This window comes from Saimiri boliviensis, chromosome 19 (genome assembly GCF_048565385.1).
Source record: "Saimiri boliviensis isolate mSaiBol1 chromosome 19, mSaiBol1.pri, whole genome shotgun sequence".
Classification (NCBI taxonomy): Eukaryota; Metazoa; Chordata; class Mammalia; order Primates; family Cebidae; genus Saimiri; species Saimiri boliviensis.
Window position 1 is genome coordinate 22286949 of NC_133467.1, and position 15342 is coordinate 22302290.

Below are 15342 nucleotides of genomic sequence, written 5' to 3' on the forward strand. Positions count from 1 at the left end.
GTAGTTTCAGGTACACACTGTTGACTGAAAGCAACTGGCTGGTTTAGTAAGAAGGAACCATCTATTCCAAGTGCCTAGAGAAGAGGGAAGTGCAGCCAGAGACCTGGCTCTGTTGTGAGCTAACTGTGGAGACCTTAAGCAGGGGATTGAACTGCCTTGGGTTCACTTTGCAAAAGAGGATCTCTTAATCTAAGTGCCTACGCCAGTAATGTAAACATTTGCCTTTAAACATTTGAAGGATCAGTATGGAAGGATTAGAATTATGGCCAGCGGTACAACTGGAAAGGCAAATTTTTGCTTATAGCACCTTTCAGCATTTCAAGCTCTAAAATTGGCTTTATTCAAGCAGCATCTAGATGACAAATATTTGGAGGTATTATAAACAGATTAACAGATCATAGAGAGGGTGGAATCAAATGCTCTATAAAATTCTATCAACTCAGATCTGTGATTCATTCTCTGATTAGTTCAGGTGTCAAACACTCAGTGGCTTCTATATTGCTAAGCCAAAGGCTGGGTATTGGGAGTACAAAGGAAGAACAAGGCATGATGCTTTCTCTAGAGCAACAACCAGTCAGATAGGGAAGTCAGACGTAAAAATAAATAATTAGAAGATTCTGTTTAAAATGCTGAGACAGAAGTACGTCTTATGTACAAATTACAGTAAGAGCACGAAGAAAGAGGTGCCATTTCTGATAATGGGTTGGGAGGAAAACAACACAGAGGAGTACTATTTGCTCCAGGTTTTGAAGGATAAATATACTTCAGTGGGCAGAGAAGGGCAGGAAGTGGGCTCTAGAGTTAGGGAGCACTGAGAGTGAGGGCTGGAGGTGGTCACAGAGGCACGTGAGTAAGGCAGTGAGCTTGCCTTACTCTTGACTCCTAGACCAACCACAGTGTATCATCCACAAGACATTGTTGGTAAACTGATCATATCTCTTAGTCTTCTCTATATGTAAGGTATATGTTTCCCCAAAGTAGGCATTTACTTTGGCTCATCTCTTTATTTTCTTGTAGCTCCTAGTAACACACTTGGTCTATAATAGCTGTCGTGTAACTATCTGGCAATGGGTTGATTTTGTGATGGGTAAAATGAATTCATTCATCATCTTATATCCATTCCAGTTTAAAAATTATCTCAGGCTGGGTGTGGTGGTGCATGCCTGTAATGCTAGCACTTTAGAAGGCTGAGGCAAACACTTGAGGTCAGGAGTTCAAAACCAGCCTGGCCAACATGGTGAATCCCCATTTTTACCAAAAATACAAAAAAATTTAGCTGGGCATGGTAGTGCGTGCCTGTAATCCCAGCTACTTGGGAGGCTGAGGCAGAAAAATTGCTTGAACCCGGGAAGTGGAGGTTGCAGTGAGCCAAGATTGAGCCACTGTACTCCAGCCTGGGTGACAGAGCAAGACTCTGTCTTAAAAAAAAAAAAAATTAACTCAGTAAAAATTTGCCATAAGCTAGTATCCTAGGTCAAAGATTCCTTCCAAAAAATTACCTTTTATTGGCTGGTCCAAAAGTAGCAAGCTATCTCAACTGGTTGTTCCCACTCAGTTACAGAGTTACAGATGCAACTCCTCGTTCTGCTTTCTCCTCCTTTCTCACCACTGTACTTGACTAGTCTTAAAAAATATACAACTTTTTGTTAAACATCCAATAAACAGAAGCTTTCTCCCTAGGTCACCACCATACCTCAGCTGGACCAGATGTAGTCAGCCTTCTCTGAGCAGTAAATCTCCCTGGGGCTTTTCCTTTTAATTATTATGATTTTTTAAGAAGATGAGGTCTCATTATTTTGCCCAGACTAGTTTTGAACATCTGGGCTCAAGTGATTCTCCTGCCTCCACATCCCAAAGCAGCTGGGACCATAGCCATGAACCACCATGCCCGGCGGTCTTTTGGGCTTTTCATGGGACAGGTAGAAGGTTTAATTTGATATTTTTATGGATATATGCCTTGAAAATTTTGGGTTTATTTATGAGGACAAAGTCACAGTACATCTGGAATCAGAGACATGGAGAAAACTACAAATATGTATTTAATAATTGTGTTTTAGAAAGTGAAGGAAGCGAGTAGGGAAATAGAATTATAAGAGAAAGAAAGAGAGGAAAAGAAAAAAGGACACAAAGTAGGTTTCAAAGTCACCCCGAATGGTTTTTTTTCCTTTAATTTTTCAGTTCAGATCTGCTTGGCATATCACCACGTTCCCATTTGAAATTGTTCTCAAACGTGAGAAAAGTAAACATGAGAGCACATGAACATGGAGGTGCATGATATTAGTACCAGTTTCACTCTCAGATCAGAACTCATGCTCCGAACCACTCCTTCAAGTACGGACAATTACATGAAACCAAAGTGATTTTTTATTTTTTATTTTAAAGACTGAGATTCATTTAAATCAACAAACTCATACCCTGAAGCCCCAGACCACAGTAGGCAGCCTTCCTTTGTCTGTCCCCTCACCGCCACTACAGGGAGAGGAATGGAAAATGAGAAGCCACGAGGGCCTCTGCCAGAAAAGGTTGCCCCAGATATGTGGTGAGTGCAGTGCAGCTGTGGCTGTGGTGGCAGCTGTTGTAGGCCCCTCCCTGTAAGTTAAGTCCCTGCAGCCACAGCTGTGGGAGAAGCACACTTGTAGAAGCAAGGCCAGTCCAGCACCAGAAGGCAGAGGCAGCATCACTGACTCCCAGCCATGGAATAGATAGAGGACACAAGGCTCAGGGACAGAACAGGCCAGGGGGAAAGAGGAGAGGCATGGCATGGCGGGGTGGGGGGTGGGGGGCCTAAATTTTGGCCTCAGGGAAAAAATGCGAGGCCGTTGGTCTGGTTGTGATAGGTATGGGGAAGGGACTGTATTAGGAAGCACAGCGGGAGAGGCTGCCAACAGGCACCCCAGAGGTGATAGGACAGGCTGAACCCCCACCCTGGCAGAAAGGAGCTTTACAGCTCTGGGGCTCTCTGAGAATGTCACTGTTAAAATATATATTTACATATATATTAACCATTCATGAGAGGGCAAGGGCAGGGCCTGGGGTGGGAACAGAGGATCTGGCATAGCATCTGGTAGCTGCTCATGTCTGCCTGAGATGCCTCGAGGAACCGAAGTGATTGAAAACATTTAAGTGTGCTTCTTTAGAAAAAGCTTGTCTCTCCACGCCACCTTTTTATTTAAACTAAAAATAATTTCTTGTTAGGGACTGCTTTGCATTTAGACAGAGTGATTGATAACACTTTACAGGGGATTTTTTTAGGGTGAAAGTATGCTGACATGCCACCGCGGATTATTAGAGTGCGATTTCATGTGGAAATGCAAAAACAACATTTAAAACGTTACTGTTCCTTATGTGGATATTTAATAAAAATTTGGTTGTTCCTTTGTTGGAAGTTTGAAAACAAATGTATTATTATTATTTTAATGAGAAAAGCCTCAGTAAAGCTGACTAAATATGAAATAAATAAGTAATGAAATAAGAAAATAGGACTAAATTAGGAAGGCAGATGTCAGTGGGTGAAAATTGAATCAAAAAACAAGTAAAATAACTTAAGCAACATAAAACTACTAAATAAGTTGGGAAATGACTACTGGTTGTATAAAAGTGACTGATTTTTAACTACGGGATTAGAAACTACTGTGTTTTTTGTGAATACTGCTTCCTCTCCTTCAAAGTTGTAAAATGCAAATATATAATTTACTAAAGTCAGATGAGTGCCCACTTTGGTTTAGTAGGATGATAGATCATGAGAGGTCAGGACACGAGGCTAGGCCTGTCATTCCCAAACTACAGAGGAACCCGGAGTTATCTTAAAATTTTGAAGAAGCACAGTGATTCTTGATGTCAGTTGCACACTGTGCTAAGTATTAGCTGAAGGTATTTTTAATATTATGCAAGACCGTGTTCCGTTTGATGACATCATATCTTTGCAAAGCTGGGTGTTTGGCAATCGTTACGACAAAAACCAAGCATTGCCTAAAAACCAAGGTGGAACAGAAATGAAGGGGTCATGTCTGATCTGATTCCAAGGTTTGAGAAGTTGTCAGCAGGCACATAAAACCTATTTTTTTTTTTTTTTTTGAGATGGAGTTTCGCTCTTGTTACCAAGGCTGGGGTGCAATGGCGCGATCTCAGTTCACCACAACCTCCGCCTCCTGGGTTCAGGCAATTCTCCTGCCTCAGCCTCCTGAATAGCTGGGATTACAGGCACGCGCCACCATGCCCAGCTGATTTTTTGTATTTTTAGTAGAGACGGGGTTTCACCATGTTAACCAGGATGGTCTGGATCTCTTGACCTCGTGATCCACCCGCCTCGGCCTCCCAAAGTGCTGGGATTACAGGCTTGAGCCACCGCACCCGGCCATAAAACCTATTATTAAGTAATTGTGATTAAAAATGAAATAAAATATTATTTTTTAAAATTTGTATCTTATTTATTCAAACAACTACAAAGTTGTTAGAACATTAATAATTACTAAGTTTTTGTCTACTTAATAAGAACTATGGTCAGGGGCCACTGTGAAGAAATTGCTCCTTGAACGTAGAACATTTGAAAACTTCTGGGCAAGAGTCACTTTCAGAGTTTATTTTGTTGACATGGAGTTTATTGACCTGGAGATTTTATTTGTTGGAGTAAAAAAAATGCATATTATACTATGTTTGAGCCCAGCACTGTATCAATTAGCCAATGTTTAACTGTTTCCAGTGTGACTCACCTATGCATTTACTAGGAATCCATTGGCACTATCAGATTTCTAACCAGCCCTCTATGCATTCCCCATCTCCTCCTTCTTCCTACTCCCTCTGTCACACACACATACACAAACACCCCTACACCTTAGTGCATGAAAATTCTTCAGAATACTGGTTGGCACAGACTGCACAATGATAGCATATCCTCAAGTGGGTTGTGCCATTTCAGGAGTAATCAGAGAGAGATTCAGCTAGATGGTAATTAGGGTGGGTAAAAGTGCCTACTTAGTCCCTGGGAACAAAGGAGCACATCTGGTAGGAAACTTGGGTCAAGGGAGGGCCATACTCTGGGATTTCTGTCCTCTAGCAGCAGCTCCATATTTACTGAAATGTTTCTAACCAACAAGCACATACCAAAAATTCTTCCAGGCTTTAGGTTCTCTGTGCCAGTTACAAGCCACAGCAGGTTCCCTAGGATGCAGGGGAAACTCTAAGAAATAACCAAGAACTTAGTTTCTCCATTTGCAAAACACCTGGCGTAGAACTGGATATCTAGAAATGATTTTCAAACCCTTGATGTTTGTACTCTTGTGAATTTAGCTGGAGCGGGATTAGTAAAAAAAAGACCTGTCAATTACATGAAAATCAATAAATTTTGACATAATGCATAGAATGAAGCATAAAACACTTTTATCTACAGGAAAAAAAGATATGCCAAAACAGATTAGTCAAATTCTAAGGGGCTTGCCTTTTGCTTTCCACTTGGGACAAATGCCAACATTTGGTAGTCAGCCTTCAAAAACTGTGATCTCAGACAATGTTAGAAGCTGCTGATGGAAGCACTAACAACAACAAAATGACTTCCTCTCGCATTAGAAATTCAAGTTTTTCCCCTTGATTCAACCACTTAATAATCTACCCAGCAGTATACTTACCTGTGAACATGGACAACATAGGTAAGTATACTGCTGGGTAGATTATTAAGTGGTTGAATCAACGATATTGTCTCATTATTAAGCATTCAAACATTTACTCCTATACTTTGGGTTAAGGAGTAGCTTTATAGCTCCTCCAGGGTTGGGCAGAGAAAGCTGCTTTCTAATAAGGTGGTTCTTTCCTGGGAGCACAATAACTAAGCAGAAAAAATCCAGGCCCCACTTCCTCATCCAAAGAAATCAGAGATTATATCTGGTTACTTACTTTATGTACTTGTAATTTCTGGTATAAATGCCTCTGCCACACAGGACTCCGGTATTAGCAGAAATCAAAATGAATCAGTATGTGCCAGTGCTGGCTTGGGAGTCCCTGGCACAGTAGATGAACCTGGTCTAAGAGATAAGGAATGTTAAATTTGGAACCCAAGGTTAGCTGTTGTTTATATTTTAACTTGTCGATTAATTGCAACAGTGAAATGCTAAGAGAAACACTGTCTGGTGATAGGCACTTTAGACTCACTCTTCTGCCTACAGACTATAAACTAGGTTAGGGAGTTATACCAGCATCCTTGCTTGTTCATCAGTTTTTTACTTTTTAAGGGGATGGGAATAAAATAAGACAATTATGTTAACAGTTGCTACACCACAGATTCACTTTTAAGGGCTTTGATCCATTTCACCTTTAGAGACAATTATTATTTTAAAACATTGCACATTACTCACATTAGTAAACTCTATTTGTAAAGGCTTATTAAGTATAGATGACTGCTCAAGCACTAGGGAAATAAAAGACAGGTATATGGGGGGAGCATGACCTTGTAAGTCACAAGTCCTGGCTTCAAGTATTGTGTTCAACAGCTATTATTATCAGAGTCATGTTGGCAAAATTGTGTAACTTTTCTCAGCTTTAGTTTCCTCAGTTTAAAATAGGCATAACTGAGCGGCTGCCAGGGGCTGAGGAAAGAAGGGAATGGGGAAGGATTGCTAATGGAAATGGAGTTTTCTTTTGGGTGTGATGAAAGTGTTTTGAAGCTAGATAGAGGTGGTGGTTACACAGCATTGTGAACATACTAAATGTCACCAAATTCTATACTTTGAAATGGTTAATATTGTATTGTTGGAAAATAATGGATAAGAGGCAGGACTAACTTGCAGATTCCACACAGTCAGAGAGAAGAGCATGTGGTGACTCACATAGTAAAATTTTCCTCCAAGAACTACTGCAAGAATATATCAGGAAAACCAAAAGAATGGACAGAACCTTTGGAAGAAGTGGCTTACCACTGCAAACTCCATGAGACAGCTGAAAAGCTGTGAGTGCCCAAAGTATGAGAGGGAGAAAAGTCTGCCTTCAAACACACATCTCCACCAGGGAACCTAAAAATCCAGATCACAGGATAAGGATATAACCCTACCTAGAGCTGAAATGAATTTAGAGAGCAAAATGAAATACAAAAATAGAAGCATTGGGAAGAGCCCTGTAGGTGTTCTCAGTCCCCAGGGAAGCCCAGAAAAGCCATTTCTGACTTTATCTCACAGGGGTCCTTGGGGAGGGGTCCTTGTCAATTTCATCATTAGTGTAGTAAATTTTCATTAGGTCTTTTTCTTTTTTTCCTTTGTCCTTAGTCTTGTCATTCACAGATGGTTAGTTGTTTACTATAGCACTTTCCTGAGCAACTATAAGCCCAAAGTGTTTCATCTTCAAGAAGATTCATGAAAAGGACACCAGTAAATACAGGTTTCTGATAACTTTAATCTCATACTATTGGACTGGGTAAGAATTCTAAAACTCTAATGAAAAAATTGAATGGTTCATGAAACTGTGAACCCAACGTATATCAGGACAAGAATTAATTAGATATCAGTGAAATGATATGGCAGACTTTTATGCTAAGTCAGTCAGTACTGAAATTGTTAAGATATGCAATCTGTATAAACTTTAAAAGATTGATTGCTGTTAAATTACCTATGATATCCTATTTAATGAGCAGTGCTATTCACCTGAATGGGATAAACAAAATTGATATTTAAAAAGATGTAAATGCAATATTAAGTATGGACTCATGAAGAGTCTAGACAGCTGCTTGGTCCTTCCTGAGTCCTTAAAGCTTCCATTATTAAAAACTCTGCACTCCCTATTCATCATGAAAGAGATAAAATGTTTCAAATTATAAAGAATATTGATGAGGTGACTGCTTTAAAATTGCTAAAATTTATAACTGATTTTGGTTATAAATTGTCAACCTCATAGTTCTGATAAGAAATAAAAACTTCAGGTGATACACACATGCAGGATCATTTGAACACTTACAGATGGCTTTCCTTCAAGTGCATATTAAATGCATCTTTTCTGATTGTATAGACGCTTTCCCATGCAGGAAGGCTCATGCCATAATAGTAGCTAAAGTATATTAGAAAATGTGTTTCCTTTACCGTTCATTCCTGGAGGATTCTTCAGTGACAGAGGTACTCATTTTATTAGACGACTGATGGCAATCAGACTAATTCTCACAAGATACCTAGGTTTACTGCTTATGAAATTAAATATTTGAAATTATAAAAATTATAAAGTATTTGAAATTATAGTAATAAAACCTATGGATCTCATGCTTTTGTAAACTCTGACATGACTCAATAGTGTCAGGCTTTAGAGCATTATGCCAAAGCATATTTTCTTTTTTTTTTTTTTTTTTAATTGCATTTTAGGTTTTGGGGTACATGTGATGAACATGCAAGATTGTTGCATAGGTACACACTTGGCAGTGTGGCCTTCCGTCCCCTCACCTGTATCTGTCATTTCTCCCCATGCTATCTCTTCCCACCTCCCCACCCCCCGCCCCTCCCCCATTTCCCCCCAACGGACCCCAGTGTGTAGTGCTCCCCTCCCTGTGTCCATGTGTTCTCATTGTTCAACACCCACCTATGAGTGAGAATATATGGTGTTTGATTTTCTGCTCTTGTGTCAGTTTGCTGAGAATGATGGTTTCCAGGTTCATCCATGTCCCTACAAAGGACGTGAACTCATCATTTTTGATGGCTGCGTAATATTCCATGGTGTATATGTACCACATTTTCCCTATCCAGTCTATCATCGTTGGGCATTTGGGTTGGTTCCAGGTCTTTGCTATTGTAAACAGTGCTGCAATGAACATTCGTGTGCACGTGTCCTTGTAGTAGAATGATTTATAATCCTTTGGATATATACCCAGTAATGGGATTGCTGGGTCAAATGGGATTTCTATTTTTAAGTCCTTGAGGAATCGCCACACTGTCTTCCACAATGGTTGAATTAATTTACATTCCCACCAACAGTGTAAAAGTGTTCCTATTTCTCCACATCCTCTCCAGCATCTGTTGTTTCCCGATTTTTTAATGATCGCCATTCTAATTGGTGTGAGATGGTATCTCAATGTGGTTTTGATTTGCATTTCTCTGATGACCAGTGATGATGAGCATTTTTTCATATGTTTGTTGGCCTCCTGTATGTCTTCTTTTGTAAAGTATCTGTTCATATCCTTCGCCCATTTTTGAATGGGCTTGTTTGCTTTTTTCTTGTAGATCTGCTTTAGTTCTTTGTAAATTCTGGATATCAGCCCCTTGTCAGATGGGTAGGCTGCAAAAATTTTTTCCCATTCTGTTGGTTGCCGATTCACTCTACTGACTGTTTCTTTTGCCGTGCAGAAGCTGTGGAGTTTGATTAGGTCCCATTTGTCTATTTTGGCTTTTGTTGCCATTGCTTTTGGAGTTTTGGTCATGAAGTCCTTGCCTACACCTATGTCCTGAATGGTTTTGCCTAGATTTTCTTCTAAGGTTTTTATGGTAATAGGTCTGATGTTTAAGTCTTTAATCCACCTGGAGTTAATTTTGGTGTAAGGTGTCAGGAAGGGGTCCTGTTTCTGCTTTCTGCACATGGCTAGCCAGTTTTCCCAACACCATTTATTAAACAGGGAGTCCTTTCCCCATTGCTTGTTTTTGTCAGGTTTGTCGAAGATCAGATGGTTGTGGGTATGTTGTATTTCCTCTGAGACCTCTGTTCTGTTCCATTGGTCTATATCTCTGTTTTGGTACCAGTATCATGCTGTTTTGATTACTGTAGCCTTGTAATATAGTTTGAAGTCCGGTAGTGTGATGCCTCCCGCTTTGTTCTTTTTGCTTAGAATTGACTTGGCTATGCGGGCTCTCTTTTGGTTCCATATGAAGTTTAAGGTGTTTTTTTCCAGTTCTGTGAAGAAGGTCATTGGTAGCTTGATGGGAATAGCGTTGAATCTGTAAATTACTTTGGGCAGTATGGCCATTTTCACGATGTTGATTCTTCCTAACCATGAACATGGAATGTTTCTCCATCTGTTTGTATCCTCTCTTATTTCGTTGAGCAATGGCTTGTAGTTCTCCTTGAAGAGGTCCTTTACGTTCCTTGTTAGTTGTATTCCTAGGTACTTTATTCTCTTTGTAGCAATTGTGAATGGCAGTTCCTTCTTGATTTGGCTCTCTTGAAGTCTATTACTGGTGTATAGGAATGCTTGTGATTTTTGCACGTTGATTTTGTATCCTGAGACTTTGCTGAAGTTGTTTATCAGTTTCAGGAGATTTTGGGCTGAGATGATGGGGTCTTCCAGATATACAATCATGTCATCTGCAAATAGAGACAATTTGATTTCCTCCTTTCCAATTTGGATACCCTTTATTTCTTTTTCTTGCCTGATTGCTCTGGCTAGAACATCCAGTACTATATTGAATAGGAGTGGTGAAAGAGGGCACCCTTGTCTAGTGCCAGATTTCAAAGGGAATGCTTCCAGTTTTTGCCCATTCAGTATGATATTGGCTGTTGGTTTGTCGTAAATAGCTTTTATTGTTTTGAGATACGTTCCGTCAATACCTAGTTTATTGAGGGTTTTTAGCATAAAGGGTTGTTGAATTTTGTCAAAAGCCTTCTCTGCATCAATCGAGATAATCATGTGGTTTTTGTCTTTGATTCTGTTTATGTGGTGAATTACGTTTATGGACTTGCGTATGTTGAACCAGCCTTGCATCCCCGGGATGAATCCTACTTGATCATGGTGGATGAGCTTTTTGATATGCTGTTGCAATCGGTTTGCCAGTATTTTATTGAAGATTTTTGCATCTATGTTCATCATGGATATTGGCCTGAAATTTTCTTTTCTTGTTGAGTCTCTGCCGGGTTTTGGTATCAGGATGATGTTTGTCTCGTAAAATGATTTGGGAAGAATTCCTTCTTTTTGGATTGTCTGGAATAGTTTCAGAAGGAATGGTATCAGCTCCTCTTTGTATGTCTGGTAGAATTCAGCTGTGAACCCATCTGGACCTGGGCTGTTTTTGGGTGGTAGGCTCTTTATTGCTGCCTCGACTTCAGACCATGTTATTGGTCTATTCAGGGTTTCGGCTTCTTCCAGGTTTAGGCTTGGGAGGATGCAAGTGTCCAGGAATTTATCCATTTCTTCCAGGTTTACTAGTTTATGTGCATAGAGTTGTTTGTAATAATCTCTGATGATGGTTTGGATTTCTGTGGAATCTGTGGTGATATCCCCTTTATCATTTTTTATTGCATCAATTTGGTTATTCTCTCTTTTCTTTTTTATTAATCTGGCTAGTGGTCTGTCTATCAAAGCATATTTTCACCAGGTAAGAAAAATCCTTTGTGATTCACAAATTGATGACAACCAGACCTTTCATAATTTAGAACAAAGAGGTTGGGTCTTTTGTAAATGATGGCAGAGAAAAACTGCCCTTGATAGGGAATATACCAAATTCTTCTCTGCAGCAAAACCCCCAGGTTTTGAGTCTTATATTCACATCTTTTTACTAAGAAGGGCTCCTCCAGACTCCTTGTGTACACTTGTTGGAGACCTTAAGGTAAAGATGACCAGGGAAGTTTTTCCCCAGAAGCAGCTGGCATACTAGACATAGACACTTTTCCAAGATCATGGATTAAGATTTCTCTGTCATCATGAAAGCCTTATTTCTCCCCGTTTTGCCTAGTTTTCTGCTGTCTGAATCCCTTCCTTTTCTTTAAAGGAAAATCCATGTGACCATAATCTGTGGATGGCTTTATCAAAAGCTTATACCCTAGAAAGAAATGAAAGCAAGTGTTGGGAACAATTTCTCTCCATTGTCTGTGTTCCCATTGAGAGTCATCATGAAACCCAAAAGGAAGAGTGGAAAGCTATCCCTAAAATTCTAGACATTACTGCTACTTGCATTTCTACACTCACTAAAAATAGTACCATGAACTTTCCAATGAATAACCTAATTGTTACCAAATACAGAAAATGTATCTGAGTGATGTCTGTAAAAGGTATATTGTGTTTCTAGGCATCACATATTAAAGATTTGGGTACTACCAATGCAGATATGAATAATTGCTTATATGATGTCACTGAATGAAATCCGGAAGTACCTTTTCCATTAAATGTGGTTAGGCACTCTTACAGCATACCCTTTAAATAAATTTCTCACTGTACCTTAGGAGTGCACTTGTGGACAAATTTAACTTACTTTGGCTCAAACACCACTAGGTGGCCATCTTTCCTAGCCCCTGAGGGCCTACATTGGGACTGCAGAGAATTTACTTAACTCTTCCTCATTGGTTCAGATTTTGCTATCTGACCTGGCTCCCTCCCACCTTCTGAATAGCTTTTCCTGAAAGTTCCCATTATATTTTTCATAACCAGAGACCAAAGCAATCAATAACCAAAATTAGTACAAACCTTGAAGTAGATGGAGATAAGTTAGTTTCCTTGGAGGAAATGTTTTAATGGGGCTACTGGGGGCACACCCTTGGCAGTATTGTGCTGGTTATATAGAATTTGAAGATAGTCTGTAAATTGGGTAAAATCTTAGATTTTGTAGCCAATCTGACCTCTCAGAAGTTCAGATGCGTAGAAGCTGCTCTTTGAAAAGTATATGAAAATATTCACATTCAACAAAAACACTGGAGCATCACGCAGCTCTCCTCTTTGCCTAGGTTGAGGACTTGTGTATGTGCTATAAAAACCTGGACATTGTACTTACCTTTCTCCTGATTTTACTACTACAAAAAGCTTAACTTAAAATGTGGCTGATCCTGATGTTTCTCTAGACACTGCCACCAAATATATTAAGGAAATTTCTCAAGGGAAAGGAACACATAATGTGTTTACAGGAGGATCTAACAGTTGATTTGCAGGTATCCTGAATGGTGGAATGGTGGTTGGAAGTCTTGGCTATTGCAAGTTATTTTTTAATTTTTATTTTTAGTCTAATCAATTGGGACTAATATTCAAAGATTTAAAAGTCTTTATGTGTCTCTTAGTAGGTCTTCAGACTAGTATGATTTGTGTTACGAGGCTAACTACAGAAACAGGCATCTCTTTAAAGCAGGCCATTTTACTAGTAACTATGGTTCTTAATCACTGTCATATACTGAACAAAGACCATATCAATAGGACTTGAATACTGTTGAATTGTCTTTAATATTGCCTGAACTTTAAATTGCTTAATTTTGATGATTTTGGTTTGTAGAGACTCCTGTTAAGTAGTGTACTTCAAGTTTTTGTATTTTTCCTCCTGATAACTATCATAATATTCTTCCAAATGTATTGTACCCCTTAGGATTCTTTCTTTTTCTTTTTCTTTTTTGAGACAGGGTCTGGCTCTATCACCTAAGCTGGAGTGCAGAGGTGTGATCACCACTCACTGCAACCTCCACCTCCCAGACTCAAGCCATCCTTTCACCTTAGCCTCCAGACTAGCTGGGACTACAGGTGTGCACCACGACATCCAGCTAATTTTTGTATATTTTTGTAAAGAAGGGATTTTGCCATGTTGCCCACACTGGTCTCAAACTCCTGGGTTTAAGCAATCCGCCCACCTTGGCCTCCCACAGTGTTGGGATTACAGGTGTGAGCCACCATACCCGGCCCCTTAAGAGTCTTAAATGCTCATATGAAGCCATCTGTCATACATCAACTGATCTCATTATAGTTAGAAAAGCAAAAGTATCAAGAAAGTATAAAGAATAATCCAACAAATTCGACATTGTGAATCATGAATTTTCTACTGAGACCAAACAAGTCCATTAAGATGGTGAAACAAATTGGTGTCAGTACCTAGGTTATGGTCAATTTCTCAAAATTGAAAGGCTAATGAAAAAGAGGAATTGTTAAACTGAACCTTGGCCTAAAGCTGTCTCTACATGAAACAAATTATAACCTAATTATATATATATATATATATATATATATATATATATATATATAAAATGTATATATATGTGTGTGTACATATATATGTGTATGTATATGTACATACATATACATATGAAACCTACCTTAAGACTACATTCTTGTAACAAGTCACTGAGTCTGAGTTAAACATAGCAGCTGAGCTTTTGGTCAATCACAGGCTGCAAACTGCTCAGATATGTCCAAATAAGGCAAGTGCTAAGCTGTAACCAGTCAGACTATTTCTGTATGTCACTTCCTTTTTCCATCTATGAATACAGACTGCCCAGATTGCAAGCTAGAGTTTTCTGAACCTTCACTGGTTTAGGATACTGCCCATTTCATGAATCACTTGTTTGTTCAAATAAGCTATGCTAAATAACTTGTCTAAAGTTTTTATTTTGTTCTTCTGCCAAGATGGCCGAATTGAAACAGCTCCGGTGCACAGCTTCCAGTGAGAGAGATGCAGAAAACAAGTGATCTTCGCATCTCCAAACAAAGTACCAGATTCATTTCAATCAGACTGGCTGGACAGTGGGCATAGCCCAAAGAGGGCAAACTGAGGTGGGGCGGGGTGCTGCTCCACTGGGAAGGGCATCTGACCGGAGGATCAAGGGCTTCCCCCTGCCAGCACACCGGTCCAGATACTGCACTTCTCCCAAAGCCTCTGCAACCCACAGACCAGGAAATTTTTGCCGGGCTGAAAAGTGCCCAAATTACTAGCATAGAGCTGAACAGTAGCTCCAGTCAGTGCCACAGATTGTCAGAACAGATCTAGGTGGTTGCACTGGCTGGCTGGGAGGGCTACTGGCTTCCAGGAGAGAGGGGGTGCTAAAAGCAGGGATGTAGGTGATAGGCTAGGCGGGTCCCTCCCCCAACAAAGCCCAGCAGGCTGAAGCCCTCTTGCTTTGCAGCCAGCACGTCAATTTGACCTTGACCCGGAAGGACTGAGCTATGTGGGGGGAAGGGCATTGACCATTACACAGGCGGGCCTAATCTCCAGGTGTAAACAAGTCACAGGAAGCCTGAACAGCAGCCAGACTGCATCCATGACAGCCCAGCAGTGCCTCTACAGGCAGGCAGATGGTCCTCTCGGGGGAGGTTGACTAGGGATATTATCCACTAATGATGTTTGCTTTGGGCTTTGGAACCTGCCCTTTAATCTTTCTCTACAAATGTGTTGACTTAAAGCTCCTGTTATTAAATCTATACTGAATAAATGGGGAGAGGGTGAACTAGTGAGCGTCGTGTAGCTGTGATCTCTTTCTGTGAGTGGCTCACGACACCTCAGCCCACTTGTTCACTGTATTCTGTGTATAAGTGCATTTATTTATCTGTCAGGCAGCTGAAGTCTATGGGACAGACCCCAGCAGGTGGCGGTCGCAATGTGATGCCCAATGTGGGGTGACCCCACCAGCAGGGTTCTCTAGAAATAAACTATTTACATTTTTCAAAGATAGCAGAATATTTGAAAAGATTTCAAGGGATTTCTAAATGTTTTA

At 40.0% G+C, this 15342-nt stretch overlaps 1 protein-coding gene across 1 annotated transcript in view; it reads right to left on the bottom strand.

Annotated features, from left to right (window-relative positions):
* Window positions 1-6016, bottom strand: part of FMO1 (flavin containing dimethylaniline monoxygenase 1) — a 29610-nt gene extending 23594 nt beyond the window's left edge. Inside the window, exon 1 of the mRNA XM_003925375.4 lies at window positions 5887-6016. The gene's annotated coding sequence lies outside the window, so the exon portion shown is untranslated. The remainder of the gene's footprint in view (window positions 1-5886) is intronic.
* Between the last annotated feature and the right edge of the window lie 9326 nt (window positions 6017-15342).